Below are 21,447 nucleotides of genomic sequence, written 5' to 3' on the forward strand. Positions count from 1 at the left end.
TTGTAATGATTTCTGAAAATTTTTTCTCATTTTTTTTAAAGGAAAAAATTTATACCTCCGTTAGAAATTTTGAATTTTGAAATAAAATTTAAAAATAACTTCTCTTTCTGGTCGGGAAAATAATGGAAGGGAAAAAGGGTTCACGGTTTCAACAAAAAAAAAAAATTTTTATTTATATCACCACTCCCCCAAAGAAAATTTTTAAAGGATGTGGTTAAAACCGAAAAAAAACATACCCCAAGGAATAAAGAATTTTTCAAAAGAAAATTTTTTTAAAAAATTTTTAAACAAAAAATCTAAAAAAGGGGGAATGGTTTTAACAAAAAAAAAATTTTTTTTCACCATTAATTTAATATCCCTAAAAGTCAATTTTAAAAAAATTTAAATTTTTAAACTAAATGAACTTGATATTATAAACATTAAGGGAATTTCAAGATGGTTAAAAGGGGTAAAAAATAAAAAAATAAAAAATTTTGAAAATTTGGGTTTTACTTTTAAAATAAAAAAAGGTTTTTACAAAAATGTTAACCCTTTCCAAGGATTTTACTTTGCAAAAAATTTTTGGATAATGAGGACCAAAATTTAAAAACCCCCTTTTTGGGGAAAAATTAAAAAGCCTAAAAAAATTTTCAATGATTTTAAAAATCTTGAGGGGAAAGGGGTTTTTAACTTTTTTTTTAAAAACTTTTAAACAATAATTTTTTTTTCAATTTAATTTTGGGTGCTAAAAATAATTTTTTTTTCCCCTTTTAATCAAAATTTTTTCCCGGGTTCGGCTCGTTTAAGGGAAAGGCCTTAAATTTGAAAAGGAATTTATGGGAATTTAAATAATACTACGGATTTTTAAAGTTCACTTCAATATGAAATTTTGGGTATAGCCATTTGAACTTATTTTACCAAAAAATTTCAAACAATTTTTTAAAAAATTTTTAAAGCATTTTGGTTCTATATTAAAATATTTTTTAAAAAGTTTTAAAGGCCAATGATAAAACCCGAATTTTAAAGAGGAAAAAAGGAATAGTTCAAATTTTTGAAGTTTAAAAAAAACCCGAGGTTTATCAAACCCCTTAAATTTTAAAGGAAGGGGAAAAATTTTCTCCCTTTTGGGGAATTTTATTTGGAAAAAAACCAATTTAAAACTTCTAAATTAAAAATGTTTTTTTAAAAAATTTAAAAATTGAATTTTTTTTTCTTAATGGTTGGGGGAAAGTATTTTAAAAAAATTTTAAAAAACCCTTAAAAAAAAAGAAATTTCCCCCCATGTATAACAACTAGAAAATTTTGGCCCAAAAAAATTTTTTAAAAATTTGTAAGTTGAAAATTCCCAAATTTTTGAAAAATTTCAAAAATTATATGCCATTTTACATTTTTTATTTTTTTAAAACGGGGGAAATGGGGTAAATATTCCAAATTAAGGGTTTCGGTCCCCAAAATGCACTATAGAAAAATTTTAGTTCATGTGTGATCTGGCTTTGAGTTTTTACCTAGCAACTTTGCAGTCTTCCATTATAGACATGTGCTCTTTCATGGGTGAGAGGAGGGTAAATTTAACACTGATCCTATCTGCCAGGATGCTGGCAATATCAGTTGGCTCTGTACATTTAGTGCCATTGAACTGTAACACAGAATAGATCTGAGTGTAACCATGACATGGACCTGTCTGTTGGGCAGAGATATCCTGAGTAGACAATATGCAACAGAGTACAGATTAGGTTACATTTCAGTCTTGTTGCATAGGGCAACTATTTGAGGCCAGTAATCCTCTTGTTAAGGTACTTCATTGGTGTTTCTAGCTGAACATGCCTAGTCACATTCATCTCAAGTGTGTTGTGGTACTCTCTGACAGGTCTGATGACTGCTGAGTAGTGGCAACCTCCTTTGACTTACATGCACAGACCTTGGCAGTTTGTGTGAACACATAGCAGGATGTTCAGACCACTTTGTGAATGTGTTTCTGGAAGTAGAGATGACTATACACATTTGTCCATATTTCCATTATTATCCCATCCATATTTAGCCTAAGGGTGTGAGCATGCCCAGTATGACTTTTCAGATCTTCCTGCCTGACAATTGCTTCATTTCTTTAAGTGTATGGGCATGCCCAGTATGACCTTTCAGTGTGATGCTGAATGAAATCCACTACATTTGTTGGAGTGTGTGAGCACGCACATTATACACATTTATACTATATGTGTATGGTAAATCAAGTTGTATTTGTACACCTCACATTTGGCTCACCTTTGCGTCATAAATCAACAGGGATCATGCTGTGCCTGCAGGGCTTCCATGAGGCACTTTGCATAGACTTATCAACATTTCTACATACAGGGGAGACAGCTATTCTTTGTACATTTCTACCCGTGGGCACACAGGATTGTTACTGTGGGTGTACATAGGATGTGGGTTTCACCTGTCACTTATACACGTTTGCTGTGCCTGCACTGCTATGTACAGGTCATCATTACAGTCTGTACTGTTGCCTATTGTACTGGCTTGATGCATACTACTGTACTAAAGATCTTAGCATCCAATGTCACGTATATTAGCTTGCGACTTCATAGCCTACGCAACCCACTTCACAACACCTGGCCTGATGTTCTCTGTCTGCATAGGCGTGTGGGGAAGGTTACCCATTTGACTCTTTAGGGGCATGATACAGCATTGCTTTGTGTTTGCATTAGTGTACAATTGTCCTGCTGTGTCTGCACCACTGAAATGCTATCATGGCTTAGTGGCTCAGTACTGTGACTAGAGAGCACAGTATCCTGGGTTCAGGGCCTGTCACTGCTTTTTATTTTCATGCTGGCCAGATCAGACTGCTTAAGGAACAGTAAAGCAGATATGAGCATGTTTAACTGACTTTGCTCAACTTGCCCTGACATTGCCCAGCATTGCACGAGCAATTTTGTTTACATATACTAGATATTGGTGAAAGCTGCTTAGCACTGCTTTATATTGCTTAAAACATGGCAAACATGCCTCAGGTGGTGCTGCAGGGCTGCCTATGTTGGATGCACATACTACACTGCCTATACATGCTTGGAAACAGGTAGTGTCAGGTTAGGCATCCCTTTTATTTTATGTGCGAGTCAGAGAGAGGTATAATTTCCATGATTCCTACAGAGCCAGTGTATGTGCTATGCTTTGCCTCTTTGACAAGGACAAGGCATACTGGGCATGCCTCCTTCTGCCTACTGGAGCAGGCTCAGGTTGTTCCTCCTCCGAGTCACGCTGTGCCTGTGCAGGCCTTGGCAATGGTGGGGGACTGTTTGGCCCTGCCCCATGCTGTTCCTGCTGCAGCTGTTTTCGCAGGATCATACTGTGTAGCATGGCACATACCATGACAATTTGGGTACATGTAGCTGTTGAGTACTGCAAGGCTCCACCAGATATGGCCAGGCACTGGAACCATGACTTGAGCATCCCAAACACACGCTCGATCACATTTCATGTTTGCGCGTGTGCCTCATTATGGAGTTCTTGTTCAGGTGTGTGCGCATTTCTGATGGGCGTCATCAGCCATGGCTCCAGTGCATATCCAGCATCCCCCACTAGGTGACCATCAGGGATGTCCCCATTGGCAAATGTCTGGTACAGCTGCAACAGATGCCAGATATGGGAATCGTGGTAGCTTCCAGGGCAGCCAGCACACACATTCAGTATTATGCCCTGGGCATCACACACGACCAGGCAGTTGATAGAGTGGAAGCCCTTGCGGTTGATGTAGGCCCTACCCCACTCACCAGCTGGTGCTTTGATGTGTATGTGTGTGCAGTCAATTGCACCCACTACCTCAGGGTATTCCGCTATTTGCTGGAAGAGATGCATATTACTGGCCAATACCTCATGGGAATTGGGGAAATATACATGATCACCGACATGTGCTGACATAGCATTCAGGAACTGGTGCAGTACCCTTGATGCTGATGCCTGTAAAATCCCCATCATATCACCAGTTGACCTCTGGAAGGTACCTGTTGCTAGTATTCTTAGGTCAACACATACCTTGGTTTCCACTGGGATGGGTTCCCCTCTGTTGGTTCTGTGTGTGAGGCATGGCCTGCACAGCTCAACAATTTGATGCAGGAGGTCTCTGTCCACTCTATAGCGCTCCACTATCTCCAGCTCATGTAGCCCCTGGTAGGTTAGCCTGGGTCTGTACACTCTTCACCGTCTCCTCACTGTGGGAGCTCAGCAGCATTCACAATGGCACCACTCTCAGCATCTTGCACATGTTGCCTTATAACAGCAATGGCAGCCCCTAACATTTTTATGTCACAGTTTAAGCATTTTAAGTTTTCACTTCTCTTTGTTGACTGCAGTGTTGCAGTGTTTCTGAGAAAAACATGGGGGAATGTTGTTTGCAGAGTTTTAAGTGCTGGGCTGGGCTAGTGCACTGCCTGTGTAATTGGTTGATTCTGATTGATGTCACCTGGCAGATCTGCTAGTTCTCCTTGGTTTACTTCCTACTACTTCTTTTCCTTCCTTTTCCCTGTTTCCACAGTGGGCAGCGCCACGCAAACAAGCGCAAACACGCACACATGAGCGCACACGAGCGCACACAGGCTTAAACAAGCTTACACAGGATTAGGCGGGTGCACATTCATGTATACAAGCTTAGACAGCCTTACACAGGCTTACACAGGTGCACACACGCGCACACAGGCTTAGATGGGTTTACACATGTGCACACGCGTGCACACAGTGAAGGCAGCTTTGCAAGAAACTTTAGTGATAGCCATGGCATACACCTTCAGTTTCTGGATTTCAGTTTAGACAACTGTAGACACACCTCTTTTAGTCCTGAGTAACTCACAGCAAACACATGCCACTCTGCCCCAATAAGCTTACAGTCTTTTTGATACATACCTCCTCATGATGTCACCCATCTTCTGCTCTGTTACTCCCCTTATCCTACTCTTACACTCTAGGGACATGGTTCACATAGCAGGAAAAATTGGGATTCACTATCCTTATCCTCATTTGCATAGGATTACCTACTAATGCTTAGTTACATCTCTCAGACTGAGCTTCACCCCTTACCAGCCTCTACTCAGTAGCCATGTTGTCTTCAGCCTGACATTCACTTGCATGGCAGATGAATATTTTGAATAAAATCCCTATTTGTGGCTTTTATTTTTTGTTTTTCTGGTTTTTAGAGCGCCACACGTTTATGGGGTGCTGCGCTACGCTTAAACATCGGAGATCGAGGAAAAAAAAATATTTTTTATTATTTTGCAACACATAAAAATGCCATTGGCCATATATTTGGCCATTGGCATGCTTCATCAACTGGATGCATCCTTTATTTGGAGCTGTCATGGCTCCGTTTTGCTATTTGCAGAACGGTACTCAGTTGTCAACCGAGTACATTTCTGCAAATAACACTACTTTTACTCGGACAGGTTAGTGTTTCCTGGATCGCACATTTACCTCATTTGCATTGCTTTCAGCAGCAATTGAGGTAATTTGCATATACTAACCCTGTCTGTGCAAGAGTCGTTTTAGGAGCTCTCTTGCATGTCCCTGCCAGCTGTTCCTGGATCGCTCGGCAGACATGTTGGCTGCATGGAGTCTTACTCTACTCTTAGACTCCGTGCAAGCCATCATGAATCCAGCCCCGGGTTTTTGAAAAGATTTTGTCATTGTAGTATTTGGTGAAGTATATTGTTTAAGGTGGTTTGCTTTTGAGGCAGGTGTAGGATGGATTGTCTAGATAATGTGTTTTCAGGGCTGCTTTAAAAGTGTTTGGGTGATCAATTTGGGTTATTTCAGATGGAAGGTTATTCCATAGCTTAGCTATGGCATGGGAGAACAGGCATTGTCCTGCTCTTTTGTTGGCTTTAGCTACTGTAAGCATCAGTTTACAGGAAGATCTTAGTGTTCTAGTGTGCAGGATTGAGTTAAGGGCAGGGCAGTCATTTGGTTTAGAAATTAGTTTGTGCGCTAAGGTTAGTTGGGTGTATTGTAGATGGTGGAAAAACTCTAGCCATCTTAGTTCAGTGATGGCATGGCAGTGATGAGAACGGTAAGGTTTTCCGGAGGCAAATTTGGCTATTTTGTTATAACATTACTGTAATTTATTACTAAGGGTTGTGTGCAGGTTAGTGAAAATGGCACTACCATATAAAAGGGAGGGAATGAGTAGGGTAGTGGCTAGTTTTATTTTGGTATATTTATCCAGGTAGAGTTTGCGGCGGTATAGTTTACCTAGTTTGAAATGGGTTTTCTTGATGGCAGTTAGGATGTGTTGTTCGTATGTGAGTTTATCATCTACTGTTATACCTAACAATTTGGCTGTTACACTAGTTCAATTTCTGTGCCATCTTTAGCCAGGATTTTAAAGTCAATATTGGGTGGTTTTGTAGAGAAAATTAAAAGTTTAGTTTTTTGGGGGGTTTAGCATTAGTTGTGCATTAATAAGCCATGATTCAATAGAAGTAAAAGCCTGTTGTGTAAGTGTGAGGAGGTCTGAGAAAGTTTTAGAGGTGGATATAAGTGTTGAATAATTGGGAATATTGGATGATGTTTTGGATTAGGGGGGCTTTGTGCAGGTCATTGATGAAGATATTGAACAGTAGTGGACCTAAAATGGATCCCTGTGGTACTCCTATATTGTTAGGTTGGTACTGAGATTGCACATTTAACCATTTTATAGATTGTTCCCTGTTCTGTAGGTAGAAGGTAAACCAGCTGATGGATTTTAGTGAGCAACCTAGTGCTGATAGTTTACTAGCTTAGCATGTGACACTGTGAACAGAGAATGCTTTAGCAAGACATGCACTGGAATGTCCAACCCACATTTTTAAATTTAAAGTAACAGACCAAATTGAACAAGATGGAAGGGGTGGACCTGATTCACTTATATTAGAAAGGTTGGAGCTACTGTGGCAGCTAAGATTAAATGCAGGTGTATACCCTGGATTAAATGAAATGTGCTCAATTTTGTGTATTCTCAAACTTAAAAGTTTAACTAGATAGTGCCAAGATGAATACAGCTGATTATATACTTATATAATATACAACTTGTTCAATATTGTAATGTTATTTGTTTTTATTAATTTTATGAATGTACTGATGTAACTGCTTAGGCTTGAATGGTCACATATTGATGTATTTAAATAAAATAGTTAACAGGGATCATAGGGTTAAAACTTGAGATCTATTATTAGTGGAGGAGCAAACCTGTTACTGGTGGTAAACAGTCATGTGACAGATTTTAAAAGTTTTTATATGAACGGTTTAGCATAGTAATTTTATCTGATGAAGTTCTGACATTTGGTGGAGCAAAAAGCACTTAATAAACACAGTACTTTTGGATTATTTGACTGCCTTGGACTGTTTCCTTCAGTATTTTTGTTTTCTGTCTTACCTCTAGCCCAGCATAAGTTTGTTTTCCATTATAAAGCGTAAAGTATTCATTCAGTACATTTTCTTTATCCCTGAGTTCAATACCTTCCCTCTCATCTTTGTTCAGCTTGACTAGGACATCTCTCCCTCCCTTTTTCCACTCTGCTACATACCTAAAAGCCTTTGTTCCCCTTCTTGATCCCTTTTGCTAACTCTCCTTAAGTGCGTACTTTTGCTGCCCTCCATTCCTTTGTTGCCTTTGTGTTTGCCTCCTTTTTCTGTGTCTCCTTCACCTCCCTGAAACCTACTTTGTAACTCTAAATTCACAATACTAGAAAGACATATAGTCTTTCTTTTCTTTTGCACTTTCTCAGATCCTTGTCCGTAATCCTCAGTGTTCCAACACTGACCCATTGCCATAGCTTGTTTACTTCCTCATCTTGATTCTGTAGTGTAGCTCATTTCTGACACTTTATTTTAGCTCATCATAGTTCAGTGCCTTTATATTCTTATAGTCCCTCCACTCTGAAATATAGTGTAGAATGATCCTTGTTGGCTAATATTACATTTATTTTGAGGTCCCTTACTGCCATACACCTTGATTAGGTTCATACCAAGAATTGTTTTCTTTCAGGTACAGTTCTAAACCTATAATTTCCAAAAACCTTAATTTAATCCTGATTTCTCTCTAGTGTAGAGTTCAGAATCTCCCTGTTTACTTCTGTTAGATAAAGATTCCTCTACATGTATAACACAATTTTTCCTATTCTACACCTATATACTATATACTCTCCCCAGACTCTCTTCCTCTACCCCTGATGTGTTTTTGGATCCATGTTACTATAGTGACAACCTCATTTCCTACCTTCCTCTAATTATTGGTTTATTTTTATTTTTTTAAATGAAGCATGCATTCACTAAATAAATAAATGTGTGTGTGTGTGTGTGTGTGTGTGTGTTTGTGTGTGTTTGTATGTATATGTATATAAAATATGTGTGTGTGTGTGTGTGTGTGTGTGTGTGTGTGTATATAGATATATATATATATATATATATATATATATATATATATATATATATATAAGTAATATTTGAAAGGTCAGGAGCCTCTAGAGCGAATCCGGAAACATACAGACTGAATGGCTATAAACAAACTTACATATATTAAGTCCAAGATGGCTATTTCTCAGAATGTTCCCTTTTCTCAGAGGTATGGCAGCCTCTGAGTTGTTCTATATATGTTTAGGGGTGTGGGGGGCTCACCCTCTGCAAAAAAATAAGTTTAAAGAAGACACGCAGAACGTATCATAAATGGCATCACCCGTACTGAATTGGAGGCCATTGCCAACCTTGTGGTTGACAGGTTCAGCTCAAATATCTCCCCCAATCCCACCAATAGTCCAAAGGAAATACCACACAGCACAATCCCCTTAACCATTCCTAGGGAACAAGTCATCAATATACTTTCCAAGGATAAAAACACTGCATCAGTGGTGATAATTACTCTGTGAAATTAAATGAACGCTGTTTATTTATTTATTTTTTTAAAGGAAAGCCAATGCATATCTGGATAACATTTTAAAATGAAAACAGGTCCATACAGGCAAATCTGTGGTTTTCCAGGGAGTGTGATTTGGACTATAAATAATGCAGTGGAGTGGAAAATGTATGCTTTGGAACCATGTTGTTGGGGAAAACTTGTTAGAATTCTATGGAATATAAGAAGCTAAGAGGATTCAGTACTTAAGGAAATAAACCCAATAATTTACAGGAAAGCTTGTAGTAAGAACCTGAAATGTATATACTTTAGTCACATGATGGTGTGACAAGTCAAATGAAGAAAGCGTCAGCAGAGGCTAAAGTATTTGGACAGCATTACTGAATTAATGAGTATCAAGTGTTACAGTTAATGTTTCTTGGGGTCCATCCCTGTTCTCCATAACCAAAGTAGTTTAAAGTAACCATTTGACTGAGCACATTGATTAATTGATGTACAAGTAAGACACTGCTTAGTCTTATAAAAATTAAATGTAATGAGACTGACTGTGAATAAAAAGGTAGTGACTAGTCAAACTAAACAATGCAGATAACTTAGTTAACATGAAATTATTAACAGATGCACACAAAAACTCAGATGACACATTGATATCCTTTCAGCAATCAAAATTATATATTACATGAAAAATATTATCGTTTCAGATAAACTGCAAGCAGTTGGATTAGCTGCTCCCTGACATAATAATATATATGACTTTAGTAATAGATGGAAGTGCAACTACAAAACAATCAAATATAAAGACAATGCAGTTTAGTGGCAGTGCTTGGAAAACAGCAATTGTCAGTCCTTACAGGAGTAAGAAAATATGGCCACTCACTCCTTCAATGAGTGACAAAGGTATGGTGCAATAACACCCTGTTTTTACTGAGAGCATGGAAGGTTCTAGTCCATACTGACTTATATTAAGTCCATGGGGTCCAGTGACAACCGATCATATAATTTGTGAACGTATCTGTCCATACGGTGCATCAGTGACATTTGTCTTTGGATTAATCACATCCTGTTGATCCAATGCATGACAGCACAGAACATTATACTCAAAATACGTATTTTTGGTTCCTGTCACAGTGTTCTCTTAGTTACAAAAATACAGTGAATCAGATCCTGTAATCCCACTCTTTCTGCAACACCTGCTAGTTTAGATACATGATAATATTGGTGCTTTTTAGACTTGTGTGCAGTGCTGCATCTTTTAATTTTGTTAGCAAAATATTTTGGTGAAGTCTGTTTATTCTGGCAATGATTTAAAGGCCATCCACAGTCCTTATATTATTTGCAGGTAGACATTTAGTATTTCAAATATTTTACTTGAATAACATTAGCTGTGACTTCAGTGCATATATGGCGTAGGCGTTAACCTTTAAATTGGTTATTTTAATGAAACTCTGCTTGCTAATATCAACAGCACACTTATACATAGGGATCAGCATCAACCCACATTTTCCCATTTTATACATAGGGGCAAGTTGTAACAAAATCAGTGAGCATAACATAGAGATTCATAATAATTCAAAACACAGTTTAGAGTAATGTAGGGCTGTGTATTTAAATAATGTTAAAATCTAATGAAAGTATAGCAAGTCATGTAGGGCTAACCATTTTTGTGTAAAATTGCTTACTATGTTTAATATGCAAATTGTGAGCATTAATATTTAATTCAAACAATTGTGATTAATATGCAAATAGTGATCATAAATATTTAGTTCTCACAACTTATTTTAAATGCATTGCAGATGCAGGTCTTCCTAAAATAGATACTTGTAAGAGGCAAAGGAAAATTATGATCTCAGCTGTTTATTTTCCTGTAATATTCTATAAAAAATAGAAACTTGGAAGATTCCACTTCTACAAATTGCTTTTGATGCTATATAATAAAAATGATATCTCAGACCACTGCATGAGAAGAGCCCAGTATAAAACATAGACACATTAGTATAAGTACAATATTTTAGATTGAGATTTATAGGAGTTTTATATCTCTCACAGCATGACAAAATAAAGAAATCATTGACTTTGTCCTGTTACAGTAAGATTACTTAAACAAAGCAATAATTTCCATATTTGTGTTCAACTTATCAAGCTTAGACAACTACACTGTTATGTTTTGATCATAAGAAAACTCCTAAGAGATGCCTGAAATGATCAAAAGTATTAAGATACCAAAATCAAGGAAAGCCTGGCATGGTGCGGAGCTGAGCAGTTGCAAACTTTCCTGTCTCCAGCTTGAATAAAGGCATTATCTCATTTCTACCCCATAAAAATTAACAAATTCGATAAAGATTGGAAGACAAGGCTTGCCTGTCAGAGTAGATGTAAAAACATAAGAATAAAGGGGGCAAACATCAAGAGAATCTACAATGCAAAACAAGCCATGAGGTTCCATTGAATTTTGGGACACCCCTGACTACACCCATCGAAAAGCAAACTTTGGAAATGGTAGAATTGGTAGATAAACTAGATTAATTTTCTCCAGGAAATATTAAGGAAGAAGTATTCCATCCAGGAATACATAAAGAAAATGGATTCTTAGCTCATAGAGATTGAAGCCACTCTCTCTCTACACACAGGATCTGCAAATGAGGGAAAGCAATTCAGAAGTTCACTTTTCAGAGATGGAGTTAGCACAACAGGAATTCGAGAAAACGCTGATTGAATTATAAGGCAGAGAGTGGAGAGAGAATCTCAGATTTAGCAGTGTTCTAGAAGACAGTGTATGCAAAGACTGTGTGAAGTTTATGAAGGATCACATCAGTGAGTGGACAGGCATCTTGGTGCAATCGATTCTATTAGAGAGAGCACACAGGGTATACACCAATGGAGGCACGCTGGCCTGGTTTCCATGATCTAGCGTGATTTAGTTCCAAAAGTACAAATTGAAGGATTTAGTACCAGGAAAATTATGGGAAAAAAGGAAAATGATCAAGGTACGTGATTCCCAAATTTTCGTTGACCAGGGTTACTCCCAAACCATGAGATTATGGAGAGTAACACTTGTGTCATGTTTTAGGCTATGTAAAAGGCTAGGACTGAAATGTAAGTTAATTTACCCTGTGATCCTGAAATTATTCTTCTCACTGGAACTGAAGTCTTTCACAGAACCATGGGAAGCCTTGAAGGAACTAGAGCACTATCAGCAGTTTAAAGAAGGCTCTGTACAACTGCAGGGAACCAAGAGTGGTATAAAGGGAACAGGTAGAGATTGGAAGGGACTGAAAGAAAAGTGGTCGATGAAGCATTTCCCCAAATCAAATTACAGATGCAGGACAGGCATAAAGAAATGATCAAGCATACCAAGACAGTTTGCAGTAGTCAGCTGGAATTGCAAAGACTGAGGGAATTAATTACACTCCATGAGGAGGGGGATAATGACTAGTGAGATGAAGGGTTCTGCTAAGCTTGAGAAAAGGAGCACAATGCCAAAGATAATTTACAGTTACTGGTAGGACTGGTTTGGTTGAAAGTAGATACACAAGCAATAATGCCCGACAGGGTGTATGTTAATGTGTAATTAATGCCCACCCTACACCCCTGGAAAGGCATTAATTACATATTAACACACACCCTGTTGGGCATTATTGTGCTTGGAGAATGGGCTCTCTGTAAAACTGTTGTGTTTTACATACTTATGTATTTTTTTAAGTTCTATTTTATTTTTTAATATATTTTTGATGTAAAATAGTTCCTCCGCCTGATGTTTCATACTTGTTGTAGTGTATATTAATGGTGTTGGAGAAAGCATTTTACATCAAAAATGTATTAAAAAGAAAAAACGGCACTTAAAAATGCGTAAGTAAGTAAAACACAACAATTTTACAGATAGTCCACTCTGTAAGGGCTGGCAGAGATCATTCTCTCTTCACTTTCTCTCACACATGCTGTCAGGGGATTGTTGGTTCACTTTCGCACTTCACTTACTCACTCTCTCATGCACACACGCACACACACACACACACACACACACACACACACACACACACACACACACACACACACACACACACACACACACACACACACACACACACACACACACACACACACACACACACACACACACGCACGCACACGTACTGTCTCTCTGCTTTCATGCACACATTCACTCACACAAGATCGGCCTCACCCTCGTTCTCAATCTGTCACAGTTTCCAGCTGCTTTCATACACACATTCAATCTCACTCTGTCTCGATCTCTCTCTCACACACAGTCCCTCTGCTTTCATGCACATATTCACTTACACATGCAGACAGAAACATACACACATATACACACTTGATCGAGCGCTCTCTCTTACTCTCATACAAGCATACAGTATCTCACACAGGCTTTATTTTATTTATTTTTGTATTTTACACTCCCTAAACAGCAAAAGCACTGGTTAGCAAGTGTAAAATAACAGCTAGCTCACTCTCACTTTCACTGATGCATGCATTCATTCACACACACGCACCTTTTTTTTCTTCTTTTTTTTGACATGTTATACTCACTAAACAGCAGAAGCGCTGCTTAGTGAGTGTAAAATAATGGCAGCCATTTCATTTTTCTCAGTCCAAGCATCATGGCGGCTTGATAAACTGCCATCTGGTTTTTCACCTGGCATTATTTGTACATTAATATTCTGCTGGATCTCCAATCAGGGTACTGATGTACAGTAACCCCTTTTTCTATAAAGTCTTTAAAACATGAAAAGGACATATATTCTGTTGGAATATAAAATTATGGGGGGAGGTTGTGTAGATTCAATATGTAAGTACTTTATATGGACACAGCATGGAAAGAACTGTCTGCCTGACACTGACAGTGGACATGATACCATAACTCATTCACTGAAAGCATACCTATTTTACAGGCAGAACAACATTTTGCAGTTTTTGTGTCTCATTCTACAGACCATCTGTCAGATTATTTGCCAATTTAACTTTATTTCAGAACATGATGGAGTTGGTAGTGGAGGTCGGGGGAAGTGACTTATTGGACAGAATGCAATATGCAGTTTATCCCACAATGCAACCAACAGAAGACATGGAAAAGACTATTTATCCTACTTGATTATACCAGCAATCATCACAGTGACCTTTAAAGACACTTAAAATGGATGCCAGTAAATAGCAGAGCAACACTACTACTTAACATATTGCTGTTCAGAATTATCAAACAAGGCCAATGTCCTCCTCTAAAAGCAAAATTGTCTAATTGTAAGAAAGATATAACCTTCTTAATGTCACAGAACAGAGAGAGATGCTAGGCTAGAACAGATATTATCATGATTCATCAGCTGAATATTCAAGGGGATTCTTACCTGAGCTGCCTCTGTCTCTGAAGGTAAGACAAGCACAACATCTCCTTGCGTCTGGTTCAGAATTCTACACTACTTCAAGCCAATCTACATACATATAAGTTCAGCTCACAGGAGAAAGGACATCAAGCATCTTAGGTCCATCAATGTGGAATCTCCTACCACCAGAGGTTATAAAGCTAAAGGTTTTTCCTACATCTGAGAGTTTTTAGAAGAACACACAACCAATGACACTACCTGTACATGCTTTCAGACTGTGGGCCCATTTTGACTATGATCCAGGTCAGGTTTCATCTCGAATACTCTAACAAAAGTCATGAGTATGAATTTGTAAGAGCTTAGGCAAGCAGCTGTTAACACAGACTTGGTGTGCTAAATAGTCTGTGAGGTCATGAAGAGTCGGACTCAAATGAATGACTAAACAATAACAAGGCCACATTCCTGCCTCACTCTCCTTTCCATTATTATACCTTGAACCACATACTCATGAATCAGTGGCTTCACAGATATATTTAGATATGCATTTTGTAAACATGGCTGCCACATCATAGTTGAGCTCCTTCATTGATTAACAGATAAAAGAGCATAGAATATTTTGACTATAGTATGGGGACCTCATTGCCAACTAACTCACCAAGTAGGCTGCTAGAGTGTGGAACTGACCACTCTCTCCCCTTTTGGAAGGTGTTATACCTTAGTGATCTAGGAGATATGGAGAGCAATTGCTAGCATGTGTGTGTGTGTGTGTGTGTGTGTGTGTGTGTGTGTGTGTGTGTGTGTGTGTGTGTGTGTGTGTGTGTCTGTCTGTGTGTGTGTACATGTGTGTGTTTTCATGCTTGCATGTGTGTTTAGTTTAGGTGGGGACAAATTCTGGCCAACAGGTAAACCTAGATGGAGATGCTAGCCACTAACAGCACACACATATAGAGGTACTGGGGGGTTCTAGTTCTAACTGGCTGGATAGCGGTAGTGAGAGAGCTCTAATCACTCCCAGGTCATGTTGCTAAGATAGCATGCATCTCCAAATGCTTCTAGAATGGCTGAATTTATATAAGTGAGAGAATTAAGTTGGAATACTTTGGCTACTGTGTGTCTGTGTGAAATAAATTTGAAATATGTGACTTTGGTCATTATCATTTAATTTTTTTCACACAGATATCTGAGAAGGATGCAGTCAACAATGTAGATATAATGGCCTGGCTTAAGGGACATCTGTATATGAAAATTACAGACAATGCTGGCTGATAAAAGTTAAAAACATTAGTAGTCTGTCTTTGCAGGAGTAAGTGTATTTGTTTAAAGGAAATAATTTCCTGTAGCCATTTTTATCACAATCAGGCATGTGATATGTACAGAGGTGATAAAGGGTCTGTAAATGAGTACAGCTATTAGTGGATTATAATGACAACATTTTGAAATGGCTTTTTGTAGTTAAAATGTTCTGAAACTATTACTGGTGTCATTATTGGTTTATATACTTTTTTCAGTGCTTACTAGAAAAAAGTTCAAAACCACAAGTTTAAAATGCATTCTAACAAATGTTATTGTATTAAACAAGAAGTATAAAACAATCAGGAAGATGATTATTCATGGTTGTACAAATGTGTGTGGGGGCCCATGGTTTGAAAACATCTTGTGGTCCAAGGTCCACTTAACTGGCCTCTGGTGAGATGCATTTTCAATGAATGTGAGTTTCAAGGGAAGAGAGGTTTGCTATGGCTCATGCTAAATTTATTTAGCAAATGGCAGTCAGTGTTTGTGCTCTAAGTATGCCTGTTGTGCCAGTCATACTACGGTTCGGATAAGGGAAAGTTCCCTTTTCCCCACTGTAGTGTGATCTCGGAGTGAGAATATTAAAGTAGGGGGATGTGGGGGGTGCAGGGGAGCTTGCCACCCTGTGTAAAAGTAGATTTAATGTTTTTTTTTAACACACTTTAGCGAAAGTGCTTTTTCGGTGAAAGCGCTTTCATTAAAGTGTGTTCGGTGATAGTGGATTCGGACTGTTGAACTTTCGTTCAACAGTCCTAGATCCATGTATATATATATATATATATATATATCTATCTATATATATATATATATATATATATATATATATATATATATATATATATATATATATAGGTCCCCTTTAAAACATCTAAAACCCAAAACATCTAAAACCCATAACATTGAATTTTATAACATCTAAAAGTACAAATCACGTGAAATTAACATCCGCTCCACATAATGATACCAAACTACCAAACACACTTTTTACTATGTTTCTGCAGGGGGGCTTGATACAGTGGGGTTATGAAATTAACTTTTTCCCACTGTAGTGTGATCTTAGAGTTGGTACATTTAATTTACGGGGGAGTATGGGGGGCTTGCACACCTGCAGAAGTGTAGTAAAATGTGCGTTTGGTAGTTTGGTGTCATTATATGTGGAGGGGATGTTATTTTCTTGTGATTTGGAGTATTAGATGTTATGAAATTTGATGTTATGGGTTTTAGATGTTTTGGGTTTTAGATGTTCTGGTCTCAATGTTATGAAATTAGATGTTTTGGGTTTTAGATGTGTGTGTGTGTGTGTGTGTGTGTGTGTGTGTGTGTGTGTGTGTGTGTGTGTGTGTGTGTGTGTGTGTGTGTGTGTATCTATATATTATATGTATATATATATATATATATATATATATATATATATATATATATATATATATATATATATATATATATATATATATATATATATATATATATATATATATATACATTATGTATAATCTCATTTGACTGACTTTCATTTGGCCGAGACCAAAATACCTAATTTTCAAAATACTGAAAACTCACTTGACTGAAATGCTTTACACGGAAAGCTTACAATGCTGAATTTCAAAATACTAACTTGTAAACCATAGACATGCACATTCGTAATACCAATGACTAGCACTTTCCAGAACTTAAAAAATACCCTTAAGAGAAACTGGACTATATAAAATCAAACTAGGTGGGGGGCTGTGCACCCCACACCACCCCTAATTACATATACTAATTCCAGGATCCCACTTCAGTGGGGAAATGGGCATATACCTTTTACTTGCCTTACAGGACTCTACACGCTGCCACTATTGCTGGGAACACACAAAACATCTGCCATATTAGATACTTCCCACAAAGATGCAAACAGACCAACCCACATTTAGAAACACTACAACACTACTTTCTACATACTTTCAGCATTCTGACAATCAGCACTATAAGTTACATTAATTCTTTTTTATCACAAGCAAGTCACAGGAGAAGTCTATGGCTTACAATTCAGTATAATGAGATTCAGACAAATGAGTTTTTTGGTATTTGAAAATTCGGTATTATGGTCTCGGTAAAATGAAATTCAGTCAAATGAGATTTCAGTCATGTGAAGTAGACCCATGTGTGTGTGTGTATGTGTGTATATATATATATATATATATATATATATATATATATATATATATATATATATATATATATAAAATATATATATATATATATACACACACACACACACACACACACACACACACACACGCACACACACACACACACACACACACACACAGATGTATACATGTAAAACACTTTCTTTTTATTTTGCATGCTCCAAGGTTAATACTCAGAGCATGTGCTGTCAGCTGTCAGTGTTTTGCTGTCAGTGTTAATGGAACTATATTTGTCTATTGATATTACGGTCATTTAATTTAAAGACTGAAAAAAAAAAAAATATATATATATATATATATATATATATATATATATATATATATATATATATATAGGTTCATAGGTTCATAGGTAGATACTAGGCTATCTGCCCTAGGGAATTTATAAGCCTAGCCAGAGTGTATTGGGCTTCCGCCTCCCTATTAGATTAGCCTACTGTGCCTCTGTAAAGTAGGTCACAGAAGGTACCCTTTAAGATTAGTTTACTGTGCCTCTGTCTAGCAGGGACACAGGAGAGATCCCAGGGGTGAATTTGCGATTTCCCATCCACGCGTCCAAATTTCGCTTGAAGAGGGTCAGCGAGGGGCTATGTCTAACATGAATTGGGATTCTATTCCAGAGTGAGGGGAGCCTCTGGGAAATGTATCTGTCCCTCCAGCATGTCCTATTTATTTTTGTGCTGAGGTTTAGGTCCCTGGAGCGTGTAGCTCTAAGGGACTTGGATTTTTTGAGGTGGAGCATGTCCATTAATTCTGGGTTTGACATGGCTTTGTACATCAGGCATAGATCACCTCTGAGTAGGCGGTAAGCAACTGAGTAGAGCTAGAGTTTCTTTAGTCGAGCTGCATAGGACATCTGTTTGTAGCCCATGATCCTCTTGGTGAGGTACTTTTGGGGTCTCTCCAGTTGCTGCAGGTGTCGGATAAGGTACATCCCAAAAGGGGCATTGTATTCAATTATGGGCCTGATGAGTGACGAGTAGAGGGGCACAATGACCTCTCTTGATCTTGATGCGAACCCTTTCGTGATAAGGTGGGCTATATAGAAGGTCTTTCTAACCACTTTGGCAACGTGATTATCAAAGGAGAGAGTACTATCTACGTTGGTCCCCAAATCTATAATTACTTCTTCCGTACTTAATGGATTACCACCTATGTGGTAATTTATGGGCACCTTGTTTTTCCCAAAGGGGATGACTATGCACTTTTTAGCATTTAGCTTGAGGCCGTGGCTCTGGCACCAAACATCCGTCTCTATGAGACCATTTTGGAGGATGCTTGTGTCAGCTGGAGATTCGATTATGGCCCCCAGTTTGCAGTCATCTATGAACTTTGTCAGCCATTATCCCCCCGTGTTAGCCTGAACCTCAGAGAAGTATATACCGAACAAGAGAGCTCCCAGAACTGAGCCCTGTGGGATGCCACTTGTAACTGGTTTGGATTCGGACATGGCACCTGCGATTCTGACCATGTGGGTTCTATCTCTGAGCCAGTTTGCAACCCATCTTGTGATATAGGGGTTGATATTTAAGCTGGTAAGCTTATTTATGATGCCCAAGTGGGGTATTGTGTCGAAGGCTTTTGCAAGGTCCAGGTAGGCTGTGTGGACTACCTTGCCCTCAACTATGGCTTTGGTAACTGTTTCAAAGAAATCAACTAGGTTTAAGAGGCAAGATCTGCCCTTAACAAAGCCGAATTGGGTAGGGTCCAGTGTCTGGAGGCTCCCAATGTCTTTGTTTATGAGTTCCATGATAATACGCTCCATAGCTTTACAGACCAGACTAGTTAGGCTTATGGGGCGATAGTTTCTGGGGTCTGTTGTGGCACCACCTTTGTGGAGTGGGACCACTGTAGCTGTACGCCATTCTTTGGGTACATATCCTGTAGTAAGGCTGAGTTTGAACAGTGACTTAATGTGAGGGTTCAGTTCTTCTTGGAGCTCATGTAAGACACAGTCTGGGACACCGTCCGGTCCCATAGATGCTGTGTTTTTTGCTTTGGAGAGGGCAGCTTTCATCTGTGCATCTGTGATGTCAGGGAGGTTACATTCAGTTGGGATAGGCGTTTGCTCCTTTGGGGGGGGGAGAAGTTTGCGCTGAATCTGTCTGCCAGGATGTTGGCTATGTCTGTAGGTTCGGTATATTTTGTACCGTTATGCAACAATTCAGAGCATATCTGGGAGTTTCCGCCCATGTTTCTGACATAACTAAAGAAGGCCTTGTGATTATCTTTAGTGTCTAGGGCAATTTTTCTTTCGAAACTGGCCTTTGATGATTTTATGAGGGATCGAAGTTTCTTGCTAATACTGATCAAGGATACCTTCCCTTTTTGGGATTTTGCTCTGTCATGTAGTAGCTTCCTCCTTCTGTTGTATAGCTTATTTATGGCTGGGGTCCACCAGACCAGTCTCCTGTTTTTGGAGGAGTGAGTCTTGGTTTTATTTGGGATAGCACGATCCATGCATTCCTGCAGGTGCTCATAGAATGCATTTGTAAAGGATTCTGCGGATTGGGCTGTATTATCCTCTGGTCCAGGGGCTTTGAAGGATTCCACCTCAGTCTTGAGAAGTGCAAAGTTGGCTTTTGAGAAATTCTTTACAGTGATTTCCTTGGCTGGGGGTGGGGATGGGATATGGATGTCCAGGGAAATTTGTTTATGGTCTGTTCTTACCAATGAGGGGTTTACCTCTGGTGTGGAACATAGAGTCCCTATGTTGGTGATGACCAGGTCCAATATGTTGTTCCCTCTTGTGGGAGTGGTGACCAGTTGTTCCATTGCGTTAGAGTTTATAAATTCAAGGAACCATTGGGCGAGGGTGTTTGGGCTTGAGTAGTTTTCCCAGTCAATGTTTGGGTAGTTGAAGTCACCCAATAACATAGTGTTTGGAGACCTTCATATTCTCCAGTGTTCTCAGGAATGCCAAGTGGGGTTCCTGAGATAGGGAGGGTGTTCTGTAGCAAGCTACAAACTGAAAGGCAGTTTTGCCCGCTGTTAGTTGCACATGGATGGTTTCCGATGCTTCGTGCAGTGCCACTAACCTGGAGGTGTAGGTATCTTTGATGAATATAGATACTCCCCCTCCTTTTGTGCTTCAGTCCGAGTTTTGGGGCCGAAATGCATGGTATGAGTTATAACCTGGTATTGCTGGGTTGCTCTCAGGAGCCTTGAACCAGGTTTCTGTTACTGCACAGACATCGATTTTCTCCATAGTGAGGAGAGTCTCGAGTGCGTGCATCTTGAGGTTTAGAATTCTGGCATTGAGTAGCATTACCTTTAGTTTTTTTATCTTTGGGTTGTTTATGGAGGTGGGTTTGTCCTTTGAGCCTTGCCTAAAAAAGGCACTATGGGGGTGGCAAGAGCCTTGGCCAGTATACAAAAGCCTAAGGGTGACAGGTGCAAGCTGTCCCTAGCAAAGCAACGTGGCTTGTCGAGCATGTCATCCCAGGCTGACAGACACTGGATCCCCTTTGAATGACACCAATACTTGAGCCAATTGTTGAAACTGATCATTTTGTCTTTATACTGTGGCATCATTCTTGGTGGGGAAAAAATGCTACTCAAGGTCATGGACATACCAGCCTGGGCTTCATGGTTAGAGAGCTCCTCCATGTCTCTTTTCATGTAGTCCAGGGAGGTACGTCTCAGGTCATTCACACCAGCATGGACAATGATGGAGTCATAATTGTACTTGCTTTGGAGTGACCCGAGTACTTGCGTTATGTGGTGGATCCTGGCACCCGACAGGCAGCTTACAGTGACCTTCTCCTTGTTCAGTCTGGTG

General features: G+C 38.8%; 1 protein-coding gene across 1 annotated transcript in view; it reads left to right on the top strand.

The window, feature by feature from the left end:
- The window catches only part of AMPH (amphiphysin), a 1,643,383-nt gene that overhangs the window by 1,610,691 nt on the left and 11,245 nt on the right, over positions 1-21,447 (top strand). The gene's annotated exons all lie outside the window — the stretch shown is intronic.

The sequence above is a fragment of the Protopterus annectens genome, chromosome 3.part0 (genome assembly GCF_019279795.1).
Source record: "Protopterus annectens isolate FY-2018-M chromosome 3.part0, PAN1.0, whole genome shotgun sequence".
Classification (NCBI taxonomy): Eukaryota; Metazoa; Chordata; order Ceratodontiformes; family Protopteridae; genus Protopterus; species Protopterus annectens.